This window comes from Meriones unguiculatus, chromosome 3, assembly GCF_030254825.1.
Source record: "Meriones unguiculatus strain TT.TT164.6M chromosome 3, Bangor_MerUng_6.1, whole genome shotgun sequence".
NCBI lineage: Eukaryota > Metazoa > Chordata > Mammalia > Rodentia > Muridae > Meriones > Meriones unguiculatus.
The window spans coordinates 141,784,240-141,804,937 of record NC_083351.1 but is presented as its reverse complement, the minus strand read 5'-3'; the positions used below and the strand labels follow the sequence as shown (position 1 = coordinate 141,804,937).

Here is a 20,698-nt window from a genome sequence, read left to right as displayed (position 1 = left end):
TTTTGAGAATTAGTCTCATTGCTATCCCCCACCCCCAACCCTAACCTTGATAGTGAGATAGATGATAATGAAGTGTCTGGGGCCAATAGGAGGCTGCAGCCATTGCTTTTGATTGGCACCTGTATTGTACAAAGCACTTTCACAATTGCCCTATGGGATCTTGCAACACTTGTGGAGCCTGTTGAAAGTGGAGCGCGATGGTTGAGGAAACCTGGCCCAGAATGGCCTAATGAGTTGACCAAGGTCAAACAGCTAGCTCAGTGGGACACTTACTTGTATCAGGAGCTCTGAAAAATGCAAGCGCCCGGCTGCTTACTGAGTCTGTGTAGTTCCATGCATCCATCCATGACAGGGTCATCGTGCTGCATGGTGAATGACCCTTCTCTCTGTATTGGTTGATTTCACTTTATTGTATGCCAGTTGATTATATCTCTGGGACTGCGAGCTGGAGGTGTGGCTTGTTGATTGGCCTCCCATAGGTTCCTCTCTTAGGGAATAATCTCTTGACAGTCCCTGCTTGCTAGTGAGGGCCTTAGTCTAAACTGCAGTCCTCTTGGCTTCAGCTGATGGGAACAAGATGGGCTCCTGACTCAAGGGCAGCCAACCCCTAAGTGATGCACAAGCTCATAATCTTGCTGTTTAGAAAAAAAAAAAAATGATCCCCTGTGCTATCATGTCACTTCTGGAAAAACGAAGGTTAGAGGCAGAATGAAAATGGAAGCAAAGGGGCAGCGCTGAATGGGCTTGCCCTGGAAATAATACCTAAATAGGCAGCAGAAACCAGATAAGGAGCAGAGAATGGAGGCAAGGTCTAGCATGGAGGCCAGACCTTCATCCTCCTTTCTTAGTATTTTATTCTGAATTTTTGGGTAGGGTTAAACCATTTCCCCTCCCTTGGAGTGACTCGAGTGGATTTCTGTTCCCTGAACGCAGGTTGAACAGATGCACAACTGCTCTTGTAAGTTGTTTACAACCAAGCTGTAAAGAAAAGACAAAGGTAGGCAGTAAATTATCATAGTGGGTAGGTTGTTAATGGAACATGGTACTCGCTGTGGGCGGCATAGGTCTTGGGGAAGTGTAGGGCTTTAGTCTTTGCTTATTAATGGGCAGTGAGTAGGTATGACTGCAGAGCCCTCTTGTAGTGACAGCTTTGGATGTGGAGACTCACAAGGGTCTTGTTAAATGTGGATTCTGATTTGGGAGGTCCAGGGTCGTGCTAGAACAGTTGCATTATGACAGGCTCGAGGGCGGGCCGCATGCTGCTAGCCTGCAAATAGCAGTCCCTAAAGGGCATTGGCATCTGTTTGAGAACTGGGCAGTGGGGAAAGTGACTGCAATGGCTTGAAAGAAGTGGTTAAAATGAGCATGGCTTACATTAGACTTCAGGAATGTGGCTACAGGCTGAGGGAAACCTGGAAGGAGGAGGGTGTGAGTTTGGACAGGTGGAATCCTGCTGGATCAGAGCATTCTGAATGCCAAGTGAGTCACTTGGATATAGAACTGAATATTTGGACACGCTCTTAAGAGTTTTCCTAACCCAGTTTCTCATTTGAGCATGACACTGAAACACAGTCACTGACTGGCCTCCCAGTCACAGTGGAGCCAAATTCTTATAACAAAGTAGCATTCCCGGAAGAAACATGTTACAACAGTCAAGAAGCATGTTGAAGGGCTCTGGTGGGTCAGGTGCTATGGATGATTGGCCATGGAGTAGAGCAAAGAAAATAGGGAAAGAGAACCAGTTTGGATTAAGTAACTCAGTCATTCAGCAGATATCTGTCCAGTTCCTGTAAGAGCCCATCTAGTTCCTAGGGCTAAATCAGGGTGCACATCCTAAAGAAGAAGGAACACAACAAACTGAAACAGATTGTTATTTGGCAAGACTTGTTGGAAAAACAGCCAAGGCCTGATGCCTAGAGTGAATGGACTTGAGTACTAAGGGGGTTGGGTGGGCTAGCCTTCCTTGTCAAGGTGGCAGGAAGACAGTAGAGGAGTCTGCTGTAGAGCTGGGGAGAGAATGTTTCAGGTAGACGAGACAGCCAGGGAGGAAGCCTCAAGGCAGGGGAATCTGGGGTGTTACAGGAGCATGGAGGGTGAAATCTACAGTGAGTGAAGGGCAGGAGACAGACAGACAGATATACAGAAACATATATATATATGATTTTTGTTTTTGAAGAGAGAGTTCTCAATAAGTTTTTTGTTTGTTTGTTCTAATATTCATGTTTATGAGCTCCCAGTGGATGAAAATGCAGCTTTTGGGGCAGAATCCTGAAGAGACTGGGACACACGGGTAGGCTGGGGCTCGTGTGTCTACTGATGTTCTAATGCAGAAGAAGTACATTCTGAGGAGCTCTTCCTCACAGTCTTGAGCCTGATTAGTAGAGAGGAATCTATCAAACCAGCCAAAGAGTCTCCATACGGTAAGAGAATAACTCACATTTTATAATTATAACACACCCAAGTTGACCATGTTTGTTGGGTGTGATCATTCACACCTGAAGTCTAAACACTTAGGAGGCTGAGGCAAGAGGATGGCTGTATATTCAAGGTCAGCCTGGACTAGATAGTGAGTTCTAGACTAGCCTGGGCTATAGTCTTAAAAAAAAAAAGCAAACAAAATTGGCGTGTTTAAAAGATTCTTAGAAATGGTGAAGTCTGGTACAGGGAAATAAATCAAACTTGAGCAGCTTCGGTTCAGAGATAATACTGAAGCACTCATAGTAGATATATTTTCCAGAGAGCAAGAATACATAACACAGAAGGCCAAATACTTTGGGTTTCTTTACTGCTATTCCAGCTAAACCAAATGGCTGTCTGAACACAGTGTTCACGATCACAGACTGAAGTGCCAGTGGCTCACATAGAATACCATTTTTCTCTATGAAAAGCCATTGTAGATGCCAACCATGCCTGCCACATGAAGTCCTACGAGATGTTGGCTCCCTAGGCCTTTCTGCTTTACCATCCTGAACACATGACTTTCATGAAGTCAGCAGCATTGTTGCTGGGTTGCTGGGTATCAGCTACCTTATACGAGTTTCATGAAAGAAAACCATGGAAGGGGAATAAAAGACTTTCCTGAAAGTAGCACACAATGACAAATGCCTCATTTGCATTCACTCCCATTTGTGGGAGAAGCTGGGAAATGGAGTTTTCCAGCTGAGCACATTACTCAGTGTTGTGTTACTAACGAGAAAGGGAAAATGGCTACTAGGCAAACAACACGCTCAGTCATAACCTGGTACCCAGACTGCCAAAGGCTCTTGCCTGAAGAAAGCAGAGACAGTTTTAGAGCCCATACTTTACAAAATAATCAGCATCATGTTGTCCAAAACTGAGGAACTATCCTTTAAAACAACAAAAAGCAGACATCCCCAGTGGCTTCTGTTGTTTTCTGTTGAGTGTTCTAAAGCAAAAATACTAGACTAGTCACGCTTGTGTAAAACATGCTAAGTGATGTACTTAGAACCTCTAGGCTTTCCTCTTTCTCTCAGCAAATGGCAACTTTAAATGTCTGCGATGCTATAGAAAAACCTGTTCGGTTTACTTAAAAGATAACAAAAGGAACAAGGTAAGTCCTTGTAAAGGACACATTTAGGAGGCCGTTTCAGTTCTCTAGACCAAACATGACTAAATTGCCTTGTTCTTTTGACCATCACGTGCTCGGTACCCGCTGTGTGATGGCTAATTGGGGACTGGGACGTAAAGGGTGAATGAAAGAACCCGTGGATCCATATCCGCATCCTAAGGAGTGCCACATCAAGTCCTGCTATAACCAGGAGTGAGTGTGGTGATCCAGTCTCTGTGTGTCATTTCAGTTAGTGTAATTCTGAAGGATACTAAGTGCAGTAGCCTGAATTCAGTTGTCTAGCCTATAGAATAGAATCCACCTGCGTTCCGTCACTTTACAGACATAGAAATTTGATGCCTGTGCCTGGTTAAGAGCCCAGGAAAGTTTGCGCAGGCCGAAGAGGCTTGTGAAGGCTGTGAGGAATTTGCTGTGTGCATCTCTGCTGAGGAGCCTGTTAGGATGCATGTCAGTGTGGAGATGCTGTTGGCTTTGGCTTTCATTCTTCACTCCTCAACAAATGAACCTTTCTGTGTTCTTACCATCTGGCTAGCAAGCATCCCAAGGGCAGGGATTTCTGTCTGTTTTGTTCAGTGATATATCACCCTAGATAGGAGAGCACTAATGGACCCAAACAGCTCCACTCCGCCAGTTTGTTGGGCTTACTTATAGGACACATGTCAGAAAAGTCTCCCGGGTGTCATGAGTGAGGATATTCTCAGAGCTGCATAGGAGTGTCCCCTTCAGCTTACCTTCTATCCTGTATAGACTCTACGGGAAGTAACTTGAAATAATTCTTTGGCTAGCATGTGTTATGCGTCCACTGTGGGCTAGCTAGTTGGGAGCTGGGACAAAAACTGTGGTAAATGAGTGAAACTTAAAGATGAGTTCCTAAAGCAATGACTGACACATATTTGAGATCAATATTTGTTGAATTCAAGAATTGGTACTATTTTTCTAGAGTTTGGCATTTTGGTTAGCATGTAGTTTACTAAGAAGTTTAGGCCATTTGAGGTTTTTTTTGTGATTTTTTATTTGTTTTGTTTTTGTAAAACAACTCTTGAATAGGCATCTTTACACACCATAGTGTCCTTTGTGAATTATTTCCTTAGGCAATCTAGGGCAAAACTTTGTGTGTCTTAATAACTTTTGATATAAAATTCAGATTTGCTGGAAGGGTTATTTTACTCTAGACTTCCATTGGAAATAATCAGAAGTGCCTGTGTCCCTGGCTCTTCGCATCAGTCCGTGGTGTGTGTTTGTTTGTTTTTTAGTTATTGTTATTCAGATAAATATGCAGCAGAGGAAGTTACCTCAGTAAGTCTGGTCCTCATTGAATTACCAACCATGTGTAGTATTTGATTTGTTTCTGAGTTGTTGATTTGTGTTCCTGTAACAAAATTTATTTTAGATTACTGTTTTCTATTTTGTTAATGTATAAGAGTTATACAAAATAAAGAGCTCTGTTGTGGCATGCTCATGCTTGCCAAGACCACACTTTGATCACACTGACCTTTCTCTTCTACCCCTCTGTCCCTCCTTCTTCCCTCCCCTAACCTCCTTCTTATTTTTTACATCTTTTTCCCCACAGGTTCCACCTGTTGGAGAAAACATGATACTTGACTTTTAAGAACTTCTTGTAGGTGAAAGATTTGAACTCTCTCCTGATGCGTTAGCTTTGTAGTAGTTTTGCATGCATCTGAGTTAATTTTCTATGTGTTGTATGTGTACAGGTACATGTGGAGGTCAGAGGACATGTTCAGATGTTGTTTCTCAGCAGCCGCCCACCCTTTGATGTTTTGAGACAGGGTCTCTCACTGGTCTAGAACTCTCCACAGAGGATAGGCTCTCTGGCTGGTGAACTATCTGGCTACGGATCCAGGGGTCCTTCTGTGTCCATCTCTTAAGATTTGGGATTACACATGTGCACCACCAAGCCTGGCCTCTTTCTCGTGGCTTCTAGGGTCAAACTCAGGTTCCTGTACATGGAGGTCAAGCATTTTACAGACTGAGCCAGGTCCCTAGCCACAAGTTACCTTGTAAGAGGTATTGTCTTCTAGATTTTTCCCCTTGAAATTTCTTCTTTGCTATCACTTTTCATTTCAAGATGACAAGTTTTTAACTAAGATTTTTTTTTCTTCCAGTGTTTCTAGGTTTCATTTTAAAAGGTCGTATTTCTAAGTTCTGGGGAGGGTTCACTTTCATGCGTGATGTCAGGTCATGATCTGATTTTTTTTTTCCCTCATATTTCTCTCCATTCAGCCTACTAGCCAAATATTTAATAGTCTGGTTTTCCCATTGTGGTTTGGGGTACATCTTTCTGTAGTTGATCTTTTTCTTCCTCCCTTAGCCCCCCTGGCTGGTTAGTTTTCTGTCAACACAAACTAGAATCATCCGGGAAGAGAGAACCTCAAGTGAGAAAATGCCTCTTCCAGATCTCCCAGTAGACAGGTCCATGGACATTTTCTTTCTTAATGATTGGTGGCGGGGGTGGGGGTCAGCCTTCCTCGAGTGGTGCCATCCCTGGGCAGTGACCCTGTGTAGTATAAAAGAGCATCAAGGGCAAGCCAGCAAGCAGCATGCCTCCATGCTTTCTGTTTCAGCCTCTGCCTCCAGCTCCCTGCTTGAGCTCTTGCCCTGGCTTTTCCTGAAGACGGACTGTAACCTATCAGCCATATCCACACTTCCCACTGCAAGTTGCTTTGGGTCATGGTGTTTATCACCCAAGTAGAGAGTAAACTAAGGCAGACCCAACCACTCTACGTTAGTCTGTTTTATTACCTAATGTCTAATTCCTTTATAGCAACTTAATAAACGTCCATTCTTCTGTCTTACTCTTGTTGATCTTTCTTCCAACAGTTTTTTGACTGTTTTCATGTTTATTTGCACACCCAAAATTTTGAATGTACCTTTAGTCAAGCTAAAAAAAAAAAATATGCTGAGTTGTGTTTATTGGTATTGATTGCATTAAAGGTATAATTTTAAACTGAGAAAGTTGTTATTCTAAGCTGTGTATGTTCGGTTTCTCTACATTCATTTGATTTTTTTCTGACATGTGCTGGGGAACATTTTCTTAGCAAACCGTACTTATCCCAATAAATTATACAAGTGCATTTGCTTTATGTTGTATTGTATTGTATGTAGACACTGTGAATGGTTTTTTTGTTTGTTTGTTTTAAACTTTATGTTTTTCTTTGTAACTATTAGCACTTGTGAAGTATAAGCTACTGACTTAAAAACCAACTGTCAGTTAAACCATCTGTGTAAATGCGTCTTTTATTTGCCTGAACTAATTGTCGTCTCTGAGGCTAACTGCCTCTGTCTGCTAATGTAGGACTAGTTGTGGAAGCTTCTAGCTTCCGTACAATCTAAACTAGGCCTAGAATGTTTTCAGCATCTGAATAAGCTCACCCGTTCTAGTTCTTTCTGAACTCTGGCTGGCTGGTTCAACTCAGCTGTTCTGGCACAAGCTCCTCTCCAGATTTCTCTTAGCTTCTGACTTTTTGTTCTGCTTGGCCTCAAACTAACTCTAGCAATCTGTTCTAATCTTCTGGCTCCTTCTCATTCTCTGTCTCATCGGCTTGTTCTCTCTACAACCTGTCTCTGTAAAACTGTCCTGGTAAAATTGCCTCTGCCCTGACTGCTCTCCTTTAAGTCACTTCTTTTTCCTCTCTCTTCTTGTGAAAGTTGGGCATATTCTACCTGTCAGATCTTTCTTTGATGTGTCACTTTGTCTGCCTCTCAATTAGATATCACTTTCAAACATGACTGCTTCCTTCTTCCAATAAACTTTACCTTCTTTGTTTGGGATTAAAGGTGTGTACTGAGGGCCAGAGTAGCCATGCTGCTGGATTAAAATCCCGATACACAGCTACTTATTTTAATTCAAGTGTTGGCCAAGTAATTGGTGTTAAATGGAAGTTGATTTGGAATAAAAATTTAACATTCATAAACCTAAAAGAAATGTAAAGGAAATAGATAAATTAAGTTTTAATGATATACTTACTTTTACTCAAACATTAAATGTAATAATGTAAGTGGTATGTGTAATATATTTAATAATACATACTATCTACATACGTGACATATACCCATATATTTGCTTTAACCTAATATACCCAAAATACTATCACTTCGTCATGTTATGTTTTATACAAATAGATACATAAAAATTGTCATCAGACGGCTTCCCTGATGATTTGTGCTAAGTTCCACAGGTGTGATGGGCACATTGTGTTTATAATGCATCTCAGTTTGGATGGAGCCTGCTTCAGATGCTCAGTAGATATGTCTGGCGGCTCTATAGCACAATGGAACGATGCTTAGAACCTGTAGCATGTGCTCACATCTTAAGATTGCCTTGAATGTCCCAATATATACAACTTGATAGTGAAAACTGTGGCTCAGACTTATTAAAAACTACATGCATAGAATAGAGATCAAGCCTTCAAGCTTCCTTCCTTGCAACTTATTCTAATGAATTATAACAGGAGGCAACTCGTGTCTGCTAACACCTCTTACATTATGTTAGTGCGTCAATAGTAGTGTTTTGGATATGACCCTTGTGACAGTTTAAGGATTTGATGTGAGTCCATTGTGGAATCCTGTCTTTTAAAACCTGTAGTTTTGTTCTTGGTTTTTTAAAAATAGATTTAATAGACAAAAGGCATCTTCCTTACCATCGTATTCATTTTTATTTAACTGATAACACACATGTGAAATGGATGTAACTTTTGACCGCATGCTTTTATGCCAGGCACTTTTCACCTTCATCCTTGTTGGTCTGAAGGACTGTAGAACTGGGCTTCATGGATTATTTACACCTCTAATTGATTTGGCAAAGAGAAGTGTCGGTGTTAAGTTAAACCTTTATTCATTGTTTTGTGCACACTGTCTTTGAAGATGGCTGATCTTGAGTTTTCTGGGACCATGCGTAATGGTATCAGATCAGTCAGGTGATAGAGTCCAGGCAGACGCTGCTAAGAAAGCCACAGCCAGCCTCTGTTCTGGCCAGGGAACCACTTCAGTGGGTCAGACCTGCTTAGGTAGAGTATAGGATTGGCTCACACAAAGCAAACAAACTGAAGTGTGCAGGGTTGAGTCCAAGCAGTGTTTTGACTCCAAGCTGGAGGAGTTGAGTTTGTAATTGGCTTAGGCCAAGTTCCCAAGGTAGAAAGGACTTGGTGTAAAAGAAGCTTCCCTCCAGCCTCTGTCGCCAGCTTTTCTCCTCTTGGCACCTCCTAACTCCCATTGAGATTTAGCCTAACTCCAGTCTTGATAATCTACAGAGCTCTGACTTAACACTCTAAAAACAGGATACAATAAATGTGTTGGGGTGTTTTGTTTTTTTTTCTACATCCTCTTCAACATTTGTTGTCAGATTCCTTTATACTTGCCGTTCTGACTCAGGAGAGCAAACTAATGCAGCCATTATGAAAATCAGTATGGAGTTAGCCTCCAAAAAGAACTACTATATGACTCATCTGTACCACTCCTGGACACATACTCAGAGGACTCCATATTCTATCACAGATAACTTTTACATTCATGTTTCTGTTGCTGCATTCATTATGTCAAGAAAATGGAACCAGCTGGAGGTCCATCAACAGACGAACAGATAACAGTAATATGACACATATATTCAATGGAATATTACTCAGTGTTGAAGAAAAAAAATGAAATCATGAAATTTGCAAGAAGATGGATATATCTGGGAAGTATAATATTTAGAGAGGTACTCAAACACAGAAACACAAAATCCTCTCTCCTATGTGAGTCTTGCCTATCATGTAATCATATGTTTATGTAGACAGGTGTAAGTATGAATAAAGTTTTAGAAAGAATACAAGAGAGGGTAATATTTGGTGACTAGGAAAGATGGGGTGGTGTGCAAAAGAACACATAAGACTGGAAAGAGGAAAAGAAACTAAGGCAGGGAGACTACAAGCGGGAAACAGAGGTAGCAGGGAGTGTGGGAAAGAGGAAGGAGGCACATGAGAACACTGAGAATTTTGTGATCATATGGAGTGTGTTCTTTGCTGCTTTTGATTTGTTCCAAGGGAGGGAAGTCTTCTCTGTTTTTCTTTGGTTTTAAAGTATCAAATCACTCTATTATAGTGTTATTTAATATGTAAGTTACATTGATACACATAAAATAAAGTGTTATTAAAAGTAAAAATATTTACATACGCACATTCATTGTCACCATTTCCCCGGCCCCTGCCTGTAACACTCATTGTTGGAGCCCCAGGAACAAGTGCCCTTTCTTCACCCAAGATGCTGGTCCCTAACACAGCGTGGACTCTAGGACTTTGCACATGTGAGCAACTCCAATGCTGACCCAGGCACACCTACCAAGGCTTCTGAATGACATTGCATTTTCTCCGTTGCTGCTCTTGGACATCTAAACCCATGGACCTCAAGTGGCAGAGCATGGGTTCTGAGGGCATCCATTGCCTGTGATGGCATCTCTTGGATTTCTTCTGTTCCTATGGTGTCATAGGAACAGTTCTTTCCAGTTCTCTAGTATATTGAACTCTCTTTTTACTTCAGGCCGTGTCCCATTTCTGATCAAATAAATAAAACAACTCCCTGTATAAATTTTACCCAAATTTGGTGTATTGTGCCTTATTATGGATATTTTGGCTTCAGTCTGTCACCTATGTCACAATTGTAATGTTTTCAGGTAAAATCTGTCCATTTTACCAATTTTGTTTATTTCCACTGCTGTAGACAGACGGAATAAATGACACAGAAAGACTGCGTGTCATCTTTAGTGCAAAGTTTGCTCAATATGAGCAGGGCAGTGGCCACTTGTGTATGAACTGTATTTTTTAAACTTTTTTAAAAAATTCAATTTATTTACTTTACATTCAAAGGGTGCCCCTCTCTCCTCTCCTCCCAGTCCTTCTCTTGCCCTTCTTTCCTCTTACCCTCTCCCTTTCCCTCCAGAAAAGGGAGTGCCCCCTCCCCCATATCAGCCCTCCCCAGCACATCAAGTCACCATGGATCAAATGCTGTGTGTCATCTCTTAGGTGACAGAGATGTGCAGCAATGTCCAGTAATCACACTGGCATAGATGCCTGAGCTTACCTGATGGCAGAAGGGGTGAGGCTTTGAGTGTGGGAGGCCACAGAGGTTACCAGCTAAGAATCCAAGAGCACGCGTGTGTGGCTGGTAAAGTTCTTACCGTATCACCCAGCTACTGAGTGGGTCTAACTTTGCTCCTTTTAATTCCCCTCCACAGCGACGGTCAAGTCCACCGTGATGATATTCAGCTGTTGCATTTGGAAGCTTTTCTTTCAAATTATTTTTATTGTTTCTTCTTCTCCTCCTTCTCTCTATCTCTCTTTCCTTCTTTTTTATATTAAAATAATTTAATTAATTCTTTGAGAGTTTCACACAATGTGTCTTCATATTTTGATTACATCCATCTGCCACTCCTCCTCCTAACTCTCCTAGATCTACTCCCTCTCCGTAACCTAGCCCCCTCTCGGGAGGAGACTATCTGGAGGCAGACGTCCTGGTCCTCTGGCCCTTGCAGTTTTTCTGCTTCCACAGTGTTCACTGAGTCTTAAGTGTAGGGGTTGGTTGTATTATAAATACGTTAACTGGGAACAGGCACTCCGAGATCAGCTGACTTCTGCACTTTAACCAGTTGTGGCTTTCTGTAATGAGCTCCATCTGCTGCAATAAGCCCTCCCCCTTTTTTTTTATGAGGTGTGAGAACCACACTTATCCGTAGGTATAAGAGTAAGTGTAGAATGCAGTGAGAGATAATACTGGCTTATGAGCGTGTCAGTAGTAGGCTGTCCTCTAGGCTCCATGACCTCACCAGCCATTGGTAGCTGGCTGAGTTTAGAGTGTCAGGCATGAATTCCCTCTTATTGAGCAGTCCTTATATCCAATTAGGTAGCTCTCGGTTATCACCAAGATATAAATGCCATTATTGCCATTATATATTTTACCATTCCGGTCATTGTTGTGGTTCTCAGGCATCATAGCTCAATGGAGCTATTGATTGATTTTCTCCCTCGACAGCATGTGTGGCTCCTTCTGATACTATGAGAGCTGGTCCTTGGAGAGGAAGCTTTCAGGTCACATCCCTATTGATTCCTCTAAGAACTGTGTCTGAAGCATCTTCAGTAACAAGGCCTTAACTTTTTTTTTTTTTAAGCCAATAGAAAAGGGAAACATCTGAATTATTAGTCCAATTTAATACCAGGTAGTCATTTATTCTTGTCTTTGTTTTTTAAATCAGAAAAGAATCATTGTACAGGTTGACTTTTTGTTAACTACAAAGTGAATATAATTAGCAAAGAAAAAAAATTAAAGCCCCTTTAATTTCCCCAGATACCAGATTGAATCTTCCCTGGTCCTAATAAGTCCCTGTCCCCAAGGAACTTATTACTGAGGTTTGTGAAACACTCTCCTATATATTTTAATGTTGGTTAATATCAAAGACCAAAGCTTTTAGTCTGAACTTAATAGTTTTCTTTATGTCAGGTATATTTCTATATGTTCAACTGGAATTGTCTTAAAAATAAAAATAAAAATCCGCTGGAGTGAATGAATGGCATCTTTTCTGTTTGTGCTTCATATGTTTTGGTCTTCTGCTGTAGCTGTTGGTTATGGAAGCCACACACAAGTAGAATGTGTTTGCTTTGTGATCTATGCCCAAGGCTTTTATTTAGTGCTCACGCATGTCTCTTTATCATCTTGTAAAGATTTTTAATTAAATTTTTTCATGCGCTATATTTTGATCATATTCTTTCGCTTTATCCAGCTCTTCCCAGATTCTTTCTTCCTACCCATCAATATAACTTCATGTTTTTTCTCTCAGGAAGAAGAGAGAGACTGAGACTAAAAGAAACAAAGCAAAACAAACCACACTCTAAGGCAGACTCTGTGCTCAGGAGTACTTGGGCTAACACGAAACAGGGTGTTCTGTTTACCATCTCACACCAGTGTCTTGTAAAGAATCCCTTTGATAGAGATTGAAATGGGGCACTCAGAATTTCCTACAAGCCTGCAGTGATACTGGGTCCCAGCCCTTTCAAAAGCAGTGTGGACCTGAGAAAGTCACTGTTAGTTTCCTTGTGAATGCCAGTTTCCTTTGGCAGAAGTTTAATAACTGCCTGTTGAAAAGGGAGAATCTTGGAATCTTGGGATCTTGGGAAACTCCTGACATGCTCATGGGGCCTCAACCTAAAGATTCTCATTTCACATTGGGAAAAAGAGTTCAAGCAGGAGATGGAAGTGTCTTTGACTACAGGGTGTCAGTAGAGATGATGATAAAGGGGAGCACAGAGGACAAATTGAAAGAAGAGTCCAACAGACTTGTTGATAGCAAAGGTGTACAGTGTTGAATAGAGAGTCCACGTTTGGGGCCTGTGACCAATTGGTGGCACCATTACTGAGATAACCCTACTTGCACCCCAGAAAGTGTGAGGAACTCCCAACATGCATGGCGTTAGAAGGCCCATTCTGCACTGGGTAGCTTTTATTCGTGGCATCAGAAAAGTCCCTGAAGCTTTTGTTCCATCCATTCTCTCAGCATTCTTCTCTAGGCTGCTGGCAATCTCGCACGTGCGTAGGTGTCATCGCTTTACTGTTGCCGAGCTCTGCGCTGGGTCTTTGGAGTTTTGCAGCCCACCAGGTGTCACTCACACCCCCTAGCTGAATCCCTTCAGTGGGGGCTCCTGTCGCCTCTTCTAACCACATCCTGACAAGCTAAAGGATGCCAGCTCTGACCTACTTGGATCTGTGCACATAACCCTTTAGATCTTTGGGTTGTCTCACCTAACCAGTCTTGGGTTGTTTAATCCTGCCCACGTGCTGACACAGACCTGGCATCCTGGCACCACACCCAGTCTCCTGGTTACAGTGAGGCCGAGTTCTCTTTTATGGCTTTCCTATTTTTCTAGCCTTGTTCAGTGCCGGGTGGCTACGCTACCTTTTGTAATTGGGCAGACAAACAGCTCCAGCTTTCCCCCTGGTAGGAAGTATGGGCGGGGGGAAGCTGTTGTTTCGGCACACAGCGTGTTTGTTGTGATGCGTGCTGTACTGATGACCCACCCTGTCGACGTTATAATGGGCAGCTACGCTTTAGTCCCTGCACTAGGTGTGTTTGTATGATCGAAGCATTGCTGTCAATAGAATCAATGTAGACTATTGATTCCTTATTGCAAAGTCACAACAGAGAAAAGAAGCAGGTGCCAGTCAAATGCCTGAGCATCATCCTGAGAATAATGTGATGTGCAGATGATGTGATCTGGGTAATTCTGTGGCTTGTGTTCAAATGGTGAAGTCAGCTAGAGCCATTATTTATCTTCCCATTTTTCTGTTATAAAATGCTTAAGTGCAAAAGAAAAAAAATGCTTAAGTGTCTCTGAAGAAGAGAAAAAATTACCGAGCCTCGTGCTTTCTTATTAATATTTTTTCAGGATTTTCTATGCACTAGCTCTTTCATTCAGAGCTGGAATTCCATGTGGTCTTCCTGCAAGTGAATCTCTTCTAGCGTCATTGGAGTTAACTATCCTACAAACATTCATCGTGACTCAGTGGCTTACTTTCCTGTGTTCCAAATGTTGAGAACTTGCTCGCTTGGCTGGCACTGTATCAATGGTTCTCCCTTGATCTTGTAAATCGTGTTTTTCTATTATTTTTAATTAAAATATGATTACATCAAACAAAAAATTAAAAGTAAAAAAAACGAAGAAAAGAAAAGTATATAATTACCTCATCTCTCTCCTCCCTCTAACCTTTCCTATGCCCCTATATTTCTCTCAAACTTGTAGCCTCTTCTTCTTTAATTATTAGTGTTTCATATCTATGTATCAGAATATATGTATATATTTGTACAATTATTTACATATAACCAGCTCAATCCATTTAGTGCTACTTGTGCGTACAAGTGTTAGGGCTGACTCCTTGGTACTAGATAACCATGTGGAAGGAGAGTTCATCCCTGGAGAAGAACCAATTTGCCCTCTCTCAACAGTAGTGAACTGCCCATAGCTCTTCATTTAGAGGTGAGGCCCTGTTAGAGTTCCCCCCATCTACACGGGCATGTCCATTGGAGGTTTTGTTCTTCAGGTCTTATTTAAGCAGCTGTATTGTTGAGATTTTGTAGGTGCAGCTTCTGTGCCTTATCCGAGCCGTGGTGCAAGGGTTGTGTTGTAGACATAGTGGGAAGTAGGCACCCCATCCTCAGCTGCCTAAAATGGTATCTATCATTAAAAGAAGAGTCTTTGATAAGGGGAAGGAGGTACGCTTAGCACTAAGGTGAATTGTTTCTGGGGTTGGGATAGAACTTAAAAACTGTTTCTTGGCCACCCAGATCTGGCACAGGATCTTAGCAGTGATTTGGGGCCTCATCTCCTGTTTGAATCCCTTCCTCTCTGAGGAGGCACCGCACCTCCTGAGGCAGGTCACCTCGTTCTCAGGCAGCTTTTTCTCCCTCCGAAAACAACACATCAGTCCATGTGTTCCCTTCCCCTCTTGCTCCAAGTGTCTCTCATACTGTGTTTGCACAATTGACTTCCTTAGGCCTCGACATAGGACTTGAACTTATTTCACCTTTTATGACCCTGCCTTCTGATTGTTTCATACCCTGTTTGTCCTTGTTCTGCCGTTTGAACTCAGCGGTTTATCTGAGTTTCCCCCTACTTATAAATTCTGTTCAGGGGAGCCTCTGGTCACGGCTGAAGCCAGTGGGGGCAGGGTTGTGAGCTCTTTGGCTTGAATGTCTGTTTGTTGTCTTCATTTTCTATACTATGCCCTTGCCATGTGTATTGGTCTAATTTTCATTATTCTAATAGTGGTTCTCAACCGGTGGGTCAAATGACTTTTTCACAGAGGTTGCCTAAGACCATCAGAAAACAGATATTTACATTATACTTCATAATAATAGATAAATTATAGCTATGAAGCAGCAATAAAAATAATTTTATGGTTGGCGGTCACCACAACATGAAGAAATGTATTAAATAAATGTATTAAAGCATTTCAGCATTAGGAAGGTTGAGAACCACTGCTCTAATGAAATACCTAAAGCTGGGTAACCAACCAGCTTTATAGAGAAAGATGGTTTCTTTTGGCTCATAGTTCTTGAGGTCCAAGACCAAGAGTTCATTTACATCTGGTGGGGCCTTCTTGATTACAGAGCGTGGAAATGGTTTGGAGATGATACATGGCAAGAGATGGGGAAGGAGAGACAGATAGACAGACAGGGACAGAGAGATAGAAAGAGAGACAGAGAGAGACAAAAACAGAGAAGACAGAGGCACATAGAGGGAGATGAGAGAGAGAGAGATCTGGTATCTTTCCTTCAGTTGTGAAATTCAAAATTCAGTCACAGGGATTGCACCCTGACCTCACCTACTCCTAATTTAGTCACAGGGACTGCACCCTGAGCTCATCTACTTCTAATGAATCCCAAGGCCTCCACCTCTAAATTGTTTTTGTTCTTTAATGTCTCACCATGGGAATTATATTTCGACACATGATCTACTCTGGGACACACTTAAGCCACATACAAGGCGGAGCAGCCTGCATGTGGCACACGGCAGCCTCATCTCCATGGTACTGAGTCAGCTGACCTAACTGCAGAATTGGGAGTCCATGTTCCCAGAAGAGATCCCACTCTCCTGTCTAGACTGTGTTGATCCCGATACCTTTGGATCTCGATACCTAGGCTTAGCTGCTAGGCCAGGGAAAGGAAGGAAGCAGGAACCAACTACAGCCCATGCTTGGACTTTTCAGCTCTCATCTGCTTGTGGTTCTGTGTTGCTACACAGCCATGCATTGGAACAGGATGCTAGTCTGTCTGTCCCATCCCACTCCCCAGAATCTCACACATGATAGGCAAGCACTAGACCACTGAGATGCATTACATTCATAGCCACTGTATGCTACTTATTATTTTTAATAAAGAATTGAAAGTCTGACCATTGTGACACACACTCTTAATCCCAGCATTCAGGAGGCAGAAGCAGGCAGACCTCTGTGAGTTCATGGCCACTTGGTCTACTTAGTTAGCTCCAGAACAGCCAAGGCTACATAGTGAGACCCTGTCTCAAAATATAGGAGGGAGAGGCAGAAGGAAGGAAAGAAGGAAAAAGAAGGAAGTTCGTTTTTGGATGTTTACTGCTTTATGGTCATTAAATGATCCTCTTAATCATTTCTTTGCATTAGGTTTTTGACTGACTGTAAATGTTGGGACAATAACATTATTGTTCAGGCTTAGGTGATACAAAGAACACTTTTTAAAATGGCACATCTTTTAATATATCCTGTGTTTCTGTATATATAGAAATAGCTCCATCAAAGTAATTAAATCCTACTCAGTCTTACCTGAATTCTCAGTGTGAATAAAAGATGTTCTTTTTAACTTCCAAATTAATCATGTTCAAACCATTTCTATAAGCCCTTTACAACCCATGAGCTTAGATCTGCGAGTTTAGAAAGCTCATATGTTGATCTACACTATTGATTTACAACAGTGCCTTGTAATGCATGAGATCCGACTCTTTAGAATGTACTGGGTATTTGGTTGGTTGGTTTTTGTTTTCATTGTTTTCAATTTTTAATCCTCTGTTGTGCTCCATGGCTCTATGTTATGATACTTCAGTAAACCATCATCAGGCCCTCATAATTCTGAAGTATGCATGTGTGTGTGTGTGTGTGTGTGTGTGTGTGTGTGTGTGTGTGTGTGTGTATAGCTATTATAAGATACAAGTTCTTGTAGGTGCTGCCTTAAAATAATAAAACAAAACTCTTTGCTTCCTATTTGCATTAGTCCTTCTTACTGTTTCTTCTTCCCTGTCTGGTTTCACTGCTGCTGCTGCTGCTGCTGCTGCTGCTTGAGAGACAATGAAGTGAAGTAGGAGTTGTTAAGTTCTGCTTTTGTTATCTGTTAGCTTCGCACAACTATTTCGGGCAACAGGCTTGTCTCATCACTTTCTTGAATCTCAAATGAAAGGGAAAGCATGCTGGTTGTCTTTTAACATTTTAAAACACTCATTTGCTCTATTCTTGAATGCCTGTGCATGCATTGCACTCTTGAACATATAACAAAGTGGCCTGCCACTTTGGGTCATCTGTAACTCACTCTGGGATTTCCTGCCCAACATCAGGGGAGTCTGAATGCTCCTCCATTTTCTTCTCTCTTCCGAGAGCCTAACAGTTAGTCAAGCTAACAGTTAGTCATCATGTTGTATTAGCCAACCAGGAGTCTCCCCTTTTGGGGTGATAACTTGAAATGTATCCTGAAGTGTTGGAGACATGTCTGACTTGATTGTCAAATATCCCTGTCCTTTACATCTGTCAGTGTGTCCTTACTGCTTTACCCCTTTTCTATCACTTAGAATCCAGCCCACAGGCACAGCTCACTCAGCATCTTGTTTGTAAGACCTTTTTAGAGGAGAGCTTGAGGCTGAGGCAAACTGCCAATGCTTTTAGCTGACTGTGCCTTCCAGGAGATGTCTGGTAGATGTCTCGCTGTGGAAACCCCCTTGGTGCTAGTCGGTCTGCTTGGTAACATGTTGTTTCATTCTTCCTTCTCTCAGACCAAGTGGTCTATGGGATGTTTCCAAGGAGATGTCATTGAATCCCCCTCCATCTTTTATTGCATTCCCTGATTTTCCAGTTGAGCATGATGTTAGCATTAGTAAATGTTTTACTGCCACTTCCAAGTAACCCAATATGCCCAAAGTGGTTGTTTTTCTAGGATGATACCCAAATAGGACTGCCACAGATCGAGGACGTGCTCTGTGTGAGGCCCAAGTATTTTTCCCTCAGGATTTGTAGTGCTCCTTTTAGAGCTTGCTGAAGCTCACGGTGACTTCGATCGTTATTTTCATCTGTTGTAGAAAAATGGTGTTGATGTGTTCTCATATTTATCTGTTTTTAAATTTGTTCTGACAGAGGTCCTTAGAGAAAAATACTATTTACTATGTCTGGTAAAAGCAGATCCTTATAGAAAAGTATAGTAGCAGCTGTCATGATAGGGTAAAGATCACAAACATCTAGGACTGTCTGGATACCCTATATCAAAGCGGGAGGCATATTCCTCATATGTAAACTTACCCGTGTGATGCAGCAAAGAATGATAACAGTTGTGTTCTGATATGTAAGTGAAGTTCATCAGGGCTAGAAGGGCCATGGAGGCTCTTAATTGGAAAAACTGTGTGAGAATTTGAATTCAAGGAAGAGATGAGGTCATGCTCAGTTGTTGAATGAATGGGTGAGTGAGTGAGTGAGTGAGTGAGTGAGTGAATGAATCATCCACTAGTGTTAGTGTTCTACAGATAAAGCAGACTTCATTGGTTTCCTAGTTATGTACTGACTCAGGTGCTCACTGCCTCTTTTGACCATGACAGAAGTAAGGAATTCTTATTTTTATCATTTTGCAAAGAATCCTTTGAAAAAGTAAACCTATTCATATTATAAAATATCTATTTTAAAGCAACTAACCATGCTTTATATTATGGAGGTTAGATGTCTCTTTGTTACAACTTTTTCTTTTCAATCACTTAGAGACGTTTTAAGGTAAACGTCTAGGGTCTTGGCTGCTTGAATATGAGGATGGTGAGAGGAGGCAAGGGATAAGGGAAGACTTGTAGCTGCTCAGCTGCTCACCTTTAGGGTACCGTCCTACAGTGTTCCAGAACGAGCCGGATGAAGAACTTAATTAGAGCAAGTGATGATCTGATCCAGCCAGGAGAGCCTGTTACGGAAGGTTCCTGAAGCTTAATGATCTACTGAGGAGGGCAGGTGCAATATGAGTCCAGGCAGAAATGCTAGTCATCATTGCACACCAAGGAATTCATCATCTAGAAGAAGCTTGGCCAGGTACAGGAACAAAAGGAGTGAGCACTTTTGTTCCGGGGACAGATGCTGGGTACATCTGGTAAGCAGGTGGAGTTGCTCCCTAAGACGGGGGGTCGGGGGTGGGGGAAGCTTTACAGACAGCTCACGCAGAGCAAAGGTGGTTTGAGCAGTGGACCATCACTTCTGGGTACCACAGAGTCAGTTCTACTGTGCCCAACATTCTTCATGTCTAAATGGCTGTTAACTTAATCGGGGCACAGGAAGCTGTCTGGAGTGGTGTCCCAACACTTCTGTGGGGGGCTTTCCAAATGGAAGTGGGAAACGTTTCCAGGAAAAGCAGACATTGAACTGGAGGCAGCAGTAGGTGTCCGCAGTGTGGAGCCTGAGCTGCACTCCGTTCGGTGACGACGTAGCGATGCAATTGAAATTTTCTTTCCCCCAGCTCTGTGGTCATGGTCTGAACTGTACCACTGAAAAGTTTCTGTTCTATCTCCACACTTGGGCAGGTGCTTCTTTTCTTTAGTGTTTCGTACCCAAGGTGCCGAGTGCCCCGCTCGTGGTCCCAGAGTTAATGCCTGCCTTCTGTCCTACATCTCTGACCAGCTACTGTGCTCCCAGTTGAACATTTGAAATGACCCTCCCACTCGAACAATGCAAAATGGAGGCGTCTCAAGTCTTCACAGCTGCCTTTGTATTTACAGAGAAAATAAAAACATCTAAATTGTTCCTCCACAGATTGATTTAAAACAAAAACCAGAGCTTGGCTCAGGAAAGGAAAAAGAGACGTGTGTGTGTGTGTGTGTGTGTGTGTGTGGCCTTTGACAGTGGGCAGTGTTCCTGTTTCCTGTTGCTCCCAGCTTTAATTGCACCTCTAAAGTTGCCAGCTAAAGTCACCAGTTAGTTTTCCAGTTCATTCTTTTATTAGCTTCTGACTGTTGCAAGCCTGATTGTTTATTTAATGACTTCAATCTAGGTCAAGAATCTTGAGCGAACAATATGGTCTCCTTAAGGACCAATATTGGAAAATACTGAGTAAAAGGTAATTGGACTCTGCTTAGCATGTTTAGGAGAAAATACAATAGACATTTTGAGTCCAGTTGCGGCCTTTCTTCTAATTGCACCATCTGTGCAATCATAATGGTTCACTAACTATGTTATGAGGCAACAGAAAAGTTGTCTCTCTTGTGCTCTTCTCCCTTCTACCTACTCAGCCCTGCATGTCAGTTGCATAACCCCTACACACAGATGGTAATGTGGAGGAAGGCTTACTTATTTGATACCAAATTACAGAATTTC

The 20,698-nt window shown here is 42.1% G+C and overlaps 1 protein-coding gene across 4 annotated transcripts in view; it reads left to right on the top strand.

Annotated features, from left to right (window-relative positions):
- Atp8a1 (ATPase phospholipid transporting 8A1) overlaps positions 1–20,698 on the top strand; it is a 215,914-nt gene that overhangs the window by 1,160 nt on the left and 194,056 nt on the right. The gene's annotated exons all lie outside the window — the stretch shown is intronic.